Source organism: Macaca fascicularis, chromosome 19, assembly GCF_037993035.2.
Source record: "Macaca fascicularis isolate 582-1 chromosome 19, T2T-MFA8v1.1".
Taxonomy (NCBI): Eukaryota; Metazoa; Chordata; class Mammalia; order Primates; family Cercopithecidae; genus Macaca; species Macaca fascicularis.
The window spans coordinates 45,923,716-45,936,662 of NC_088393.1; positions in this window are offsets into that span (position 1 = coordinate 45,923,716).

Genomic DNA, 12,947 nt, shown 5'->3' on the forward strand with positions numbered 1-12,947 from the left:
GAACATTCCTAGTGATATCTTCTTGTGTCCATGTGTGAGAGTTCTCAGGGCATGTAGGTAGGAGTGGGATTGCTGGGTCACCTAACATATTTTAACATTATTGGGTAGTAACAAATTGTTTTCCGATGTATCTATACCATATATTCCCACCAGCAGTATATGAGAAGGTCTCATTCTTTTTTTTTTTTTTTTTCTTTTGAGACAAGAGTCTCAGTTTGTCCCCCAAGCTGGAGTGCAGTGATGCATACACAGCTCACTGCAGCCTCGACCTCCTGGGCTCAAGTGATCCTACCACTTCAGCCTGGTGAGTAGCTGAGACCACAAGCACATGCCATCAGCCCTAATTTTTTTTTTTTTTTTTTTTTTTTTTGAGATGGAGTCTCACTCTGTTGCCCAGGCTGGAGTGCAGGAGGGTGATCTCCACTCACTGCATCCCCTGCCTCCCAGGTTCAAGCGATTATCCTACCTCAACCTCCTGAGTAGCTGGAATTACAGGTACACGCCACCACACCAGGCTAATTTTTGTATTTTTAGTAGAGATGGGGTGTCACCATTTTGTCCAAGCTGGTCTCAACTGCTGGCCTCAAGTGATCTGCCCACCTTGGCCTCCTAAAGTGCTGGGATTACAGGCGTGAGCCACAGTGCCCAGCCACCCTAATTTTTTTTTCTTTTTTCTTTTTTTTTTTGGTAGAGGCCGGAGTCTCACTATGTTGCCCAGGGTAATCTTGAACTCCTGGGCTCAAGCAATCCTCCCACCTCAACCTCCCACAGTGTTAGGATTATAGGTGTGAGCCATGGCACCAGGCCTACGTTTCTCCTGCTGTTCTTTTCCAAAACTTCTTAAATTTTGATAGGTCTTTCTCCTTGTCCAATATAAGCACTGAGGCTCTCAATTTCCCTCTCCATTTTAATTTGGCTGCATTTTACAGAAAGGTGTTTTGGAACTTCCATTCTAATTTCTCTCAAACAGATGGCATTTTTAACTTATCTTGTTGTGGATTGCTAAAATACTTTCAAGTTGGTACATTTTGCATTTTGAAAGATTTCGCCAAATTACCCTCCATTAGCACTGTAACAATTTGAGTTCTCAGCATTTCTATATAAAAAAGGAATTTTCCCCACTATCTCAAAATACTGCACATTTTTTTTTACATTTGTCAATCTGAGGTAAAAACTGGTTTTAATTTTCATTTACTTTATATTTTCCTTATTGAATGACTCGTGTGTGTGTGTGTGTGAATGCATACCATATGTGCTCACATGGGAATGGGAACAGCTAGAGAAAAAACATCCCAAGGAGAAGAAACAGCAAATGCAAAACCTCTGAAGTCGGCCGGGCGTGGTTACTCACGCCTGTAATCCCAGCACTTTGGGAGGCCGAGGCGGGCAGATCACGAGGTCAGGAGTTCAACACGGTGAAACCCCGTTTCTACTAGAAATACAAAAATTAGCTGGGCGTTGTGGTGGTTGCCTGTAATCCCAGCTACTCGGGAGGCTGAGGCAGGAAAATCACTTGAAACCAGAAGGCTGAGGTTGCAGTGAGCTGAGATCCCACACCACTGCACTCTAGCCTGGGCAACAAGAGTGAAACTCCGTCACAAAAAAAAAAAAAAAAAAACCTCTGAAGTGAGAACTGAAGACCTTTGTGGCTGGGCAGAGGGAGTTACAGGGTAAGTCTGAGGGGACAAGGTCAGAGACGTGATGGGGGTACGTTATGTGGGGCCTGCTGGGACAGGCTGAGGATGAGGACTTTGGTCTTACTACTAAGTGAGAAAAGAACCATGAGAGAGTTAAAAACCAGAATGACAGGCTGAGCATGGTGACTCAAGCCTGTAATCCCAGCACTCTGGGAACGTTAAGGCAGGAGGATCCCTTGAGGCCAGGAGTTTTGTTTTTTTGTTGTTGTTGTTTTGTTTTTTTTTTTTTTTGAGACGGAGTCTCGCTGTGTCGCCCAGGCTGGAGTGCAGTGGCCGAATCTCAGCTCACTGCAAGCTCTGCCTCCCGGGTTTTTACGCCATTCTCCTGCCTCAGCCTCCCGAGTAGCCGGGACTACAGGCGCCCGCCACCTCGCCCGGCTAGTTTTTTGTATTTTTTAGTAGAGACGGGGTTTCACCGTGTTAGCCAGGATGGTCTCGAACTCCTGACCTCGTGATCCGCCCATCTCGGCCTCCCAAAGTGCTGGGATTACAGGCTTGAGCCACCGCGCCCGGCCGAGGCCAGGAGTTTTAGATCAGCCTGGCTAACATAGTGAGACACCATCTCTACAAAAAAAGTAAAAGGCCGGGCGCAGTGGCTCATGCCTGTAATCCCAGCGCTTTGAGAGGCCAAGGCTAGTGGATCGCCTGAGGTCAGGAGTTCGAGACCATCCTGGCCAACATGGCGAAACCCTATCTCTACTAAAAATACAAAATTATCTGGGCATGGTGGTGGGTGCCTGTAATCCCAGCTAGTTGGGAGGCTGAGGCAGGAGAATAGCTTGAACCTAGGAGGCAGAGGTTGCAGTGAGCCAAGACTGTGCCATTGCACTCCAACCTGGGCAACAAGAGCAAAACTCCGTCTCAAACAAACAAAAAAAAAAAGTAAAAATATTAGCTGGGCATGGTGTAATGCCCCTAGTCCCAGGTCCTCAGGAGACTCAGGCAGGAGAATCACTTGAACCCAGGAGTTTGAGGCTGCAGTGAGCGATGATTACACCACTGCACTTTAGCCTGGGCAACAGAGTGAGAACTTCTTTCCAAAAAACTTCACAAAAAACAAAGGAATGATAAGATCAGATTTTTTTTGGATTAAAAAATATAACATCTGGCCAGGCACAGTGGCTCATGCTTGTAATCCCAGCACTTTGGGAGGCCAAGGCAGGCGGATCACGAGGTCAGGAGATCAAGACCATCCTGGGTAACACAGTGAAACCCCATCTCTACTAAAAATTAGCCGGGCGTGGTGGCGGCGCCTGTAGTCCCAGCTACTCAGGAGGCTGAGGCAGGAGAATGGTGTGAGCCTGGGAGGCAGAGTTTGCAGTGAACCGAGATCGAGCCACTGCACTCCAGCCTGGGTGATAGAGTGAGACTCCGTCTCAAAACAAAAAAGAAAAAAAAAAAAAAAAAATATATATATATATATATATATATATATATATATATATATCATCTTGACTGGGCGCGGTGGCTCACGCCTATAATCTCAGCACTTTGGGAGGCCGAGGTGGGGGGATCACGGTGTCAGGAGATGGAGACCATCCTGGCTAACACAGTGAAACCCCGTCTGTACTAAAAATACAAAAAAGCAGCGGGCATGGTGGCAGGCGCCTGTAGTCCCAGCTACTTGGGAGGCTGAGGCAGGAGAATGGCGTGAACCCGAGAGGCGGAACTTGTAGTGAGCTGAGATTGCGCCACTGCACTCCAGCCTGGGCGACAGAGCGAGACTCCGTCTCAAAAAAAAAAAAAAAAAAAAAAAAAAAAAAAACAAAACAAAAAAAACTTTATTAAGCTAAATTTATTTACCATAATATTAAGTATTTATTTATTTATTTATTATTTTTTTGAGATGCATTCTCACTCTGTCACCCAAGCTGGAGTGCAGTGATGCAATCTCAGCTCACTGCAACCTCCGCCTCCCAGATTCAAACAATTCTCCTGCCTCAGCCTCCGGAGTAGCTGGGCTTACTGGCACCCACCACAATGCCCGGCTAATTTTTGTATTTTTAGTAGAGATTGGGTTTCTCCATGTTGGCCAGGCTGGCCTCGAACTCCTGACCTCAGGTGATCTGCCCACCTCAGCCTCCCAAAGTGCTGGGATTACAAGTGTGAGCCATCATGCCCAGTCAAATGTTAACTCTCTTAAAGTGTATGATTGGCTGGGCTGGTGGTTCACACCTGTAATCCCAGCTATGTGGGAGGCCGAGGTGGGCAAATCACTTGAGGTCAGGAGTTTGAGATCAGCCTGGTCAACATGGCAAAACCACATCTCTACTAAAAAAATTAGCCAGGCATGGTGACGCATGCCTGTAGTCCCAGCCACTCTGGAGGCTGAGGCACCAGAGTCACTTGAATCTGGGAGGAGGAGGGGTTTTTTTTGTTTGTTTGTGTGTGTGTGTGTGTATGATTGAGTGTTGAGTGGTTTTTAGTATGCTCACATAGTCATGCAACCATCATCACTGTCTAATTCTGGAATATTACCCTCAAAAGGAACTCCATACCCTTTATTTTGTTTGTTTTTCGAGGCAGAGTCTTGCTCTGTCACCCAGGCTGGAATGTAACAGCATGATCTCGCCTCGCTACAACCTCCGCCTCCTGGTTCAAGTGATTCTCCTGCCTCAGCTTCTGTAGTATCTGGGATTACAGGCGCCCGCCACGCGCCCGCCACCACACCCAGCTAATGTTTTGAATTTTTAGTAGAGACGAGGTTTTCCCACGTTGCTCAGGCTGGTCTCAAATTCCCGAGCTAAGGCAATCTGCCCACCTCAGCCTCCCAAAGTGCTAGGATTACAGGTGTGAGCCACCACACCCGGCCTCCATACCCTTTAGCAGTCACTCCCCTCAGCCCCTGGCAGCCACCAATTTACTTTCTGTCTCTATAGATTTCTCTATTCTGGACATTTCATATTATAGGGTCCAGTCCTACGGGACTTAGCGGGTGTTCTCCTCATGTGCGGAGATGAGGGATTGTAATAAATAAAGACACAAGACAAAGAGATAAAGAGAAAACAGCTGGACCCGGGGAACCACTACCATCAAGACGTGGAGACTGATAGTGGCCCCGAACGGCTGGGCGCACTGTTATTTATTGCATACAAGACAAGGGGGGCAGGGTAAGGAGGGTGAATCTTCTAAGTGATTGACAAGGTGAAGCAACTCACGTGATCATAGGACAGGGGGCCCTTCCCTTTTAGGCAGCCGAAGCAGAGAGAGAAGGCAGTGTATGCCAGCGTTTTCTTCTATGCACTTACAAGGAAGATCAAAGACTTTAAGACTTACTATTTCTTCTACCACTGTCTACTACGAACGTCAGAGGAACCAGGAGCATGGGAGGAACATGAAAGCGGACAAGGAGCGTGACCACTGAAGCACAGCACCACAGGGAGGGGTTTAGGCCTCCAGATGACTGCGGGCAGGCCTGGATAATATCCAGCCTTCCACAGGAAGCTGGTGGAGCAGAGTGTTCGCTGACTCCTGCAAGGAGAGGAGACTCCCTTTTGCGGTCTGCTAAGTAATGGGTGCCTTCCAGACACCGGCGTTACCGCTTGACCAAGGAGCCCTCAAGCAGCCCTCATGCAGGCATGACGGAAGGCTCACCTCTTGCCTTCTAGCTCACTTCTCACAATGTCCCTTCAGCACCTGACCCTATACCTGCCGGTTAATCCTAGGTTATATTAGTAATTCAACAACGAGTAATATTAAAAGCTAATGATTAATGTTTATAATAATGATTGATAATTGTCCATGATCATCTCTATATCTAATTTGGGTTATGACTATTCTTATTTTAACTATATTCTTTATTATACTGAAACAGTTTGTGCCTTCAGTCTCTTGCCTCAGCACCTAGGTAATCTTTCGCCCACATTATATAAATGGAAAAATATAGCATGTGGCTTTTTCTGTCTGATTCTCTTAGCATGTTTTCAAGGTTCACCCATGTTTTTTAAATTAAATTAATATTTTAAATTTATTATTATTATTATTATTTTTGAGACGGAGTCTCGCTCTGTCGCCCAGGCTGGAGTGCGGTGGCCGGATCTCAGCTCACTGCAAGCTCCGCCTCCCGGGTTTACGCCATTCTCCTGCCTCAGCCTCCCGAGGAGCTGGGACTACAGGCGCCCACCACCTCGCCCAGCTAGTTTTTTGTATTTTTTAGTAGAGACGGGGTTTCACCGGGTTAGCCAGGATGGTCTCGATCTCCTGACCTCGTGATCTGCCCGCCTCGGCCTCCCAAAGTGCTGGGATTACAGGCATGAGACACCGTGCCCAGCCTGCTTTCTTCTTTTTTGCTGTTAAGCCTCCTCCCGCTCCAAGCAGAAAAAGCTTCATTGTCTACTGCGCTTCAGATTGAAAACTTAGACACCCTCAGGGACCAGTGGGGAAAGCCACCCATTAGAGGAAAGTTTCTCATTTGCATTACACAGTTCTGATCCTTTCCCTACCTTTCCCCACCCCCAGCTTAAATCAGGTCTAACTCATACACAAGAAACCAGACCTTCAAAGTGTGCAATTGATGAGTTTTAACTTATATATACACCTGGGAAACCATCACCACCAATAAAGAGAGTGACCACAAGGTAAAAACAGTATTCATCATCCCCAGGAAGTTTTGTTTGGTTTTGTTTTGAGATAGTCTTGCTCTGCTATCCAGGCTGGAGTCCAGTGGTGTGATTATAGCTCACTGTGGCTTAGTCCCAAGTAGCTGGGACTACAGGTTCCTGCCACCCCACGGCCATTATATATATATAGAGAGAGAAAGAGAGTTGTTTTTTTGTTTTGTTTTGGTAGAGACGGGGGTCTTGCTATGTTGCCTAGGTTGATCTCAAACTCCGGGCCTCAGGCAATCCTCCTGCCTCAGCCTCCTAAAGTGCTGGGATTATAGAAGTGAGCTACCACACCCACAGAAGTTTTCTTTTTGTTTTTGAGCTGGAATTTTGCTCTGTCGCCCAGGTTGAAGTGCAGTGGCATGATCTCGGTTCACTGCAGCCTCCACCTCCTGAGTTCAAGGGATTCTCCTGCCTCGGCCTCCCTAGTAGCTGGGATTACAGACATGCACCACCATGCCCAGCTATTTTTGTTTGTTTGTTTGTTTTTTGAGACGGAGTTTCGCTCTTGTTGCCCAGGCTGGAGGGCAGTGGTGCGATCTCGGCTCACTGCAAACTCCATCTCCCAGGTTCAAGCGATTCTCCTGTCTCAGCCTCCTGAGTAGCTGGGATTACAGGCATGTGCCACCATGCTTGGCTAATTTTTTTGTACTTTTAGTAGAGACGGGGTTTCTCCATGTTAATTAGGCTGGTCTTGAACTCCCGACCTCAGGTGATCCGCCCGCCTCAGCCTCCCAAAGTGCTGGGATTACAGGTATGAGCCACCGCGCCCAGTCACTAATTTTTATATTTTTAGTAGAGACAGGGTTTCAACATGTTGCCCAGACTGGTCTTGAATGCCTGACCTCAAGTGATTCACCTGCCTCGGCCTCCCAAAGTGCTGGGATGGGTGCAAACCACCACGCCTGCAGAAGTTTTCCTAAGCCTCCTTGTAAACCCTCTATTTTTCACTGTTCCCCACACAGTGTTACAGACCACAAGTTCTTGGGACCTGAATGCAACTGAAATTGACTTGAGGCCAAAAGAGTTTTCCCAGACAAGACCTCATTGGAGTTTATGCCTGGGTATTGAGGGAGACAGCACAAGAGAAAGGGAGCGAATTCGCTGGCTGACTCTTGGAAATGAGCCAGTAGGACTTTTTTTTATCAGGCAAAGCTCTGGAATTGACATTAGCGGGAGGATATACAGGCTGGGCTGGGCAAAATATGTGAGGAGCAGGGCACTCAGGTGGGCACTTGTCTGGCTGCGATGGTTATCTTGAGTAATGGGCCACATGGTGTTCTGGCCCGTGCAACAAGGCTGTAAATCAATCGTTCAGCTTTCCTTCCGGAGTTGGGACACTCACATCCTTGGTTACTTCCTAAGGCCAGTTCCTGAAATTCTTTTCTTTTTCTTTTGTTTGTGACAGAGTCTTGCGCTGTTGTGCCCAGGCTGGAGTGCAGTGGTGCGATCTCGGCTCACTGCAACCTCCTTCTCCCAGGTTCAAGCGATCCTCTTGCTTCAACCTCCCGAGTAGCTGGGATTATTTTTAGTAGAAATGGGGTTTCACCATGTTGGCCACGCTGGTCTCAAACTCCTGACCTCAAGTGAGCCATCCGCCTAGGCCTCCCTAAGTGCTGGGATTACCGGCGTGAGCCACCGCGCCTGGTCTCGTTATTGATTCTTTTTGCTTCCGCAGACAACTTTTGATTTGCTATCTTCCATCTGAGGGTATTCAGGGCTTTTGGGCCTTTGTGTGTAGACAGTCAACTCTGTGGAGCTGAGATCCTGGAGAATATGGCCAGAGAGAAATATGAACTGTACTCCATTTGCAGCCAGCAAAACTTTCCTTTCTTTGAGCTGTCTTTGGAGCGGTTCTAGATTTTGGGAGGACGGCTGTAGATCTCCTGCATCCTTGGTTAAGTCATAACCTTGGGGCCGGGTGCGGTGGCTCACGCCTGTAATCCCAGCACTTTGGGAGGCCGAGACGGGCGGATCACGAGGTCAGGAGATCGAGACCATCCTGGCTAACACGGTGAAACCCCGTCTCTACTAAAAAATACAAAAAACTAGCCGGGCGAGGTGGCGGGCGCCTATAGTCCCAGCTACTCGGGAGGCTGAGGCAGGAGAATGGCGTGAACCCGGGAGGCGGAGCTTGCAGTGAGCTGAGATCCAGCCACCGCACTCCAGCCTGGGTGACAGAGCGAGACTCCGTCTCAAAAAAAAAAAAAAAAAAAGTCATAACCTTGGTTAAGGCTTATAGATTTCACTTGAGAGAGTACTTGTGGTAAAGAAGTTCAAAAGCCAGGAATACCAGCTCTTTGTCTCAGCTAAAAACTGGTAATATGGCTGGGCACTGTGGCTCATGCCTGTAATCCCAGCACTTTGAGAAGCCGAGGCGGATGGATCACCTGAGGTCCGCAGTTCAAGACCAGCCTGACCAATATGGTGAAATCCCGTCTCTGCTAAAAATACAAAAATTAGCCGGGCATGCTGGTGTCTGCCTGTGGTCCCAGCTACTTGGGAGGCTGAGACAAAAGAATTGTTTGAACCTAGGAGGCAGAGGTTGCAGTGAGCTGAGATTGCACCACTGCACTCCAGCCTGGGCAACAGACTGAGACTCCATCTCAAAAATAAAACAAATAAGGCCGGGCGCGGTGGCTCAAGCCTGTAATCCCAGCACTTTGGGAGGCCGAGACGGGCGGATCACGAGGTCAGGAGATCGAGACCATCCTGGGTAACACAGTGAAACCCCGTCTCTACTAAAAATACAAAAGCTTAGCCGGGCGAGGTGGCAGGCGCCTGTAGTCCCAGCTACTCGGGAGGCTGAGGCAGGAGAATGGCGTGAACCCGGGAGGCGGAGCTTGCAGTGAGCTGAGATCCGGCCACTGCACTCCAGCCTGGGCGACAGAGCGAGACTCCGTCTCAAAAAAAATAAAATTAAATAAAATTAAATAAATAAATAAATAAAACAAATAAATAAAATCTGGTAATAATAAGTTTAAGAGTATTTATTTTAAAGAGCTCTATAGTTAGAAGTCAGCTTAATCAAAAGCTGATATCTAAGTTATATATATATTTAAAAGGCCTTTCTGACTTTTCTCTTTGAATCTTTTTTCATGGACTAGAACTTTTTTTTTTTTTCCGAAAATAAAAATCCCCGTGTGCTTGGTATGACAACTTCCTTTGTTCACTTCCTCTCTTTTACTTTTTTTCTTCTTTCCTGAGATGGGGTCTTGCTCTGTAGCCCAGGCTGGAGCGCAGTGGCGTGATCACAGCTCTGCACCTTTGACCTCCTGGGCTCAAGCAATCATTGCACCTTGACCTCCCAAAGTGCTGGGATTACAGACATAAGCTTCTATGCCCAGCCCACTTCTTTTATTAAAAATTAGTTTTCCATGATGGGAGTGAGAGCCCAAGGGGAGCCCTCTAGCATGAAGCCCAGAGTGCCACAGCAAACAGGAGCTCGAGTCTGACCCTAAGCCCTCAACCAGTGATAACCCAAACAGCTGACATTTAAGTTTCACTTCCCATTGTTTTTTTTTTTTGCCGCACATTCATGCATCACCTGTCCACTTCGCTGCTTAATAATTTTCTTTAAATCAACCCATTCTTTTGTTTTTAATTCAACACATTTATTTAAACAGGAAATGTCATTTCACTCCAGGAAGTGGAAAATCAGTATCGGTTGGCACACACAGACTCTAATAGTACAAATAAATCCAAAGATTCAGCAACAACAGAGAAGTGCTAAAAGCACTGGGTGAGAGGTGTTGGGGAACGTGTTGGTCACCAGGTCTCAAGGTGACACCCACAGATGATGCAAGAATTCAAAGGCTCACGCCTGTACTCTCAGCACTTTGGCAGGCCGAGGCGGGTGGATCACTTGAGGTCAGGGGTTCAAAACAAACCTGGGCAACATGATGAAACCCCGTTTCTACAAAACATACAAAAAATTAGCTGGGCATGGTGGTGGTGTGCACCTGTATTCCCAGTACTACTAAGCTGAGGTGGGAGGATCACTTGAGCTGGGGAGGTGGAGGTTGCAGTGAGCCTAGATCACACCATTGCACTCTAACCTGGGTGACAGAGTGAGACCCTGTCTCAAAAACAACCCAACAAACGACAACAAAAAATAAAACAAAAAACAAGGGGAGAACATGGCCACCTGCAAGCCAAGGAAAGAGGCCTCAGAAGGAAGTCTACTGTGCTGACACCTCGAACTTGAACTTCTGGCCTCTGGAACTATTGTAACCATCCAAGGGGTTCACCTTTCCTGCTACCTAGACAGAGCCCATACATCAAAACAGGGGAATTGCAATAGAGAAAGAGTAATTCGCCAGGTGCGGTGGCTGACACCTGTAATCCCAGCACTTTGGGAGGCTGGGGCGGGCAGATCACGAGGTCAGGAGATCCAGACCATCTGGCTAACACGGTGAAACCCTGTCTCTACTAAAAATACAAAAAATTGGCCGGGCGCGGTGGCTCAAGCCTGTAATCCCAGCACTTTGGGAGGCCAAGGCGGGTGGATCACGAGGTCAGGAGATTGACACCATCCTGGCTAACACGGTGAAACCCCGTCTCTACTAAAAACATAAAATTAGCTGGCGCGGTGGCGGGCGCCTGCAGTTCCAGCTACTAGGGAGGCTGAGGCAAGAGAATGGCGTGAACCCGGGAGGCGGAGGTTGCAGTGAGCCGAAATCCGGCCACTGCACTCCAGCCTGGCAACAGAGTCAGACTCTGTCTCACACACACACACACAAAAGCAGGAGGTCTGCTTTGGGAGAGGGCTGTTATCATCTTTGTTTAAACTATAAACTAGGTTTCTCTCAAAGTTAGTTCAGCCTGCATCTAGGAATGAACAAGGACAGCTTGGAGATTAGAAGCAAGATGGAGTCAACTATGTTAGATCTCTTTCACTGTCTCAGCCATAATTTTGCAAATGCAGTTTCACTGTGAAGAAATAAATTTCTGTTGTTTAAGCCGCGCAGTCTGTGATCTTTTTTTTTTTTTTTTAAGACGGAGTCTCGCTCTGTCACAATTCTCCTGCCCCAGCCTCCTGAGTAGGTGGGTAGCTGGGATTATGGGCACACATCACCATGCCAGACTAATTTTTTTTTTTTTTGTATTTTTAGTAGAGACAGGGTTTCATCATGTTGGCCAGGCTGGTCTCGAACTCCTGACCTCGTGATCCACCCGCCTCGGCCTCCCAAAGTGTTGGGGTTACAAGCGTGAGCCACCGCGACTGGCCATCTGTGGTCTTTTTGATGGCAGCCCTAGCCGACTAGCCTATCTCCTTAGCTCAATGGTCAAAGTTAGCATTACCAATCTCGGCCCCTGATGGGATTCAGGTACCAAGAAGGACACAGCGTCCCTGCGGAGTATTCTTCCCCACAGCTGCAAGACCAGATTTTAATCATGAGGAAGCAGCAGACAAGGCCAGAAACTGGAACTGTCCACAGGACAACTGGCCAGGGCTCTTCAAACAGACAGGGCCAGTCCAGCTGCTACAGATGCGAGGTAAGAAAAAAAAAAGCCAACATCAGGAGCCTCTCTGAACCTATTTTGGTTTGGAGGCTGTCCAATTTATTTACAAATCAAAAAAGTTATATATAAAATTATTATACTATATTATCATTTTATATTTATATTATTTTATAAATTAATATATTATATAATTATAAAATAATAAATATTTTAATATATATACATTATTATTGTTGTACATTATCTATCTATCTATATAGATATAGCTATCTCAAATGTCAGGTCAGGCATATGCCACTGTGCTCAACTTGAATTTTATATCATTTTATTGTATTTTATTCTATTTTTTGGAAACAGGGTCTTGCTCTGTCACCCAGGCTAGAGCGCAGTGGCATGAACACAGCTCATTGCAGCCTCAACTTCGACCTCTTAGGCTCAAGTGATCCTTCTGTCTCCACCTCTTGAGTAGTTGGGACCACAGGTGCTCACCACCATGCCTGGCCAATTTGACAGAGTGACGGAGTCTCACTCTGTCATCCAGGCTGGAGTGCAGTGGCACTATCTCGGCTCACTGCAAGCTCCGCCTCCCGGGTTCACGCCATTCTCCTGCCTCAGCCTCATGAATAGCTGGAACTATAGGTGCCCGCCACCACACCCTGCTAATTTCTGTATTTTTAGTAAAGACGGGGTTTTACCGTGTTAGCCAGGATGGTCTTGATCTCCTGGCCTTGTGATCCGCCTGCCTCGGCCTCCCAAAGTGCTGGGATTATAGGCATGAGCCACCACCCCTGGCCCATCCAGCAAGTATTTATTGAACTGTGTACCAGGCACTGGTCTAGGCACTCAGGAAGATGCAGCTGTAAACAAAACAGAGATCCCCAACCTCCTGGAGCTGACATTCTAAGGCTGTGCCGTCCAAAATGGTAGCTAGAAACCTCATGTAGCTAGTGCGCACTTGAAATGTGACTAGTCCACACTGTCATGTGATTAAGTGCAAAATGCACAGTAAATTTCAAAGCTTTAGCACGCACACATACAAACATACAAAGGTTTAAATATCTCAGTAACTTTTTAATATGGATACATGTTGAAGTGATAATATTTGGGATACACTGTGTTAAATCAAATATATTATTATTAATGTTAACTTCATTTGTTTTTTTTTTGTTTTTTGTTTTTT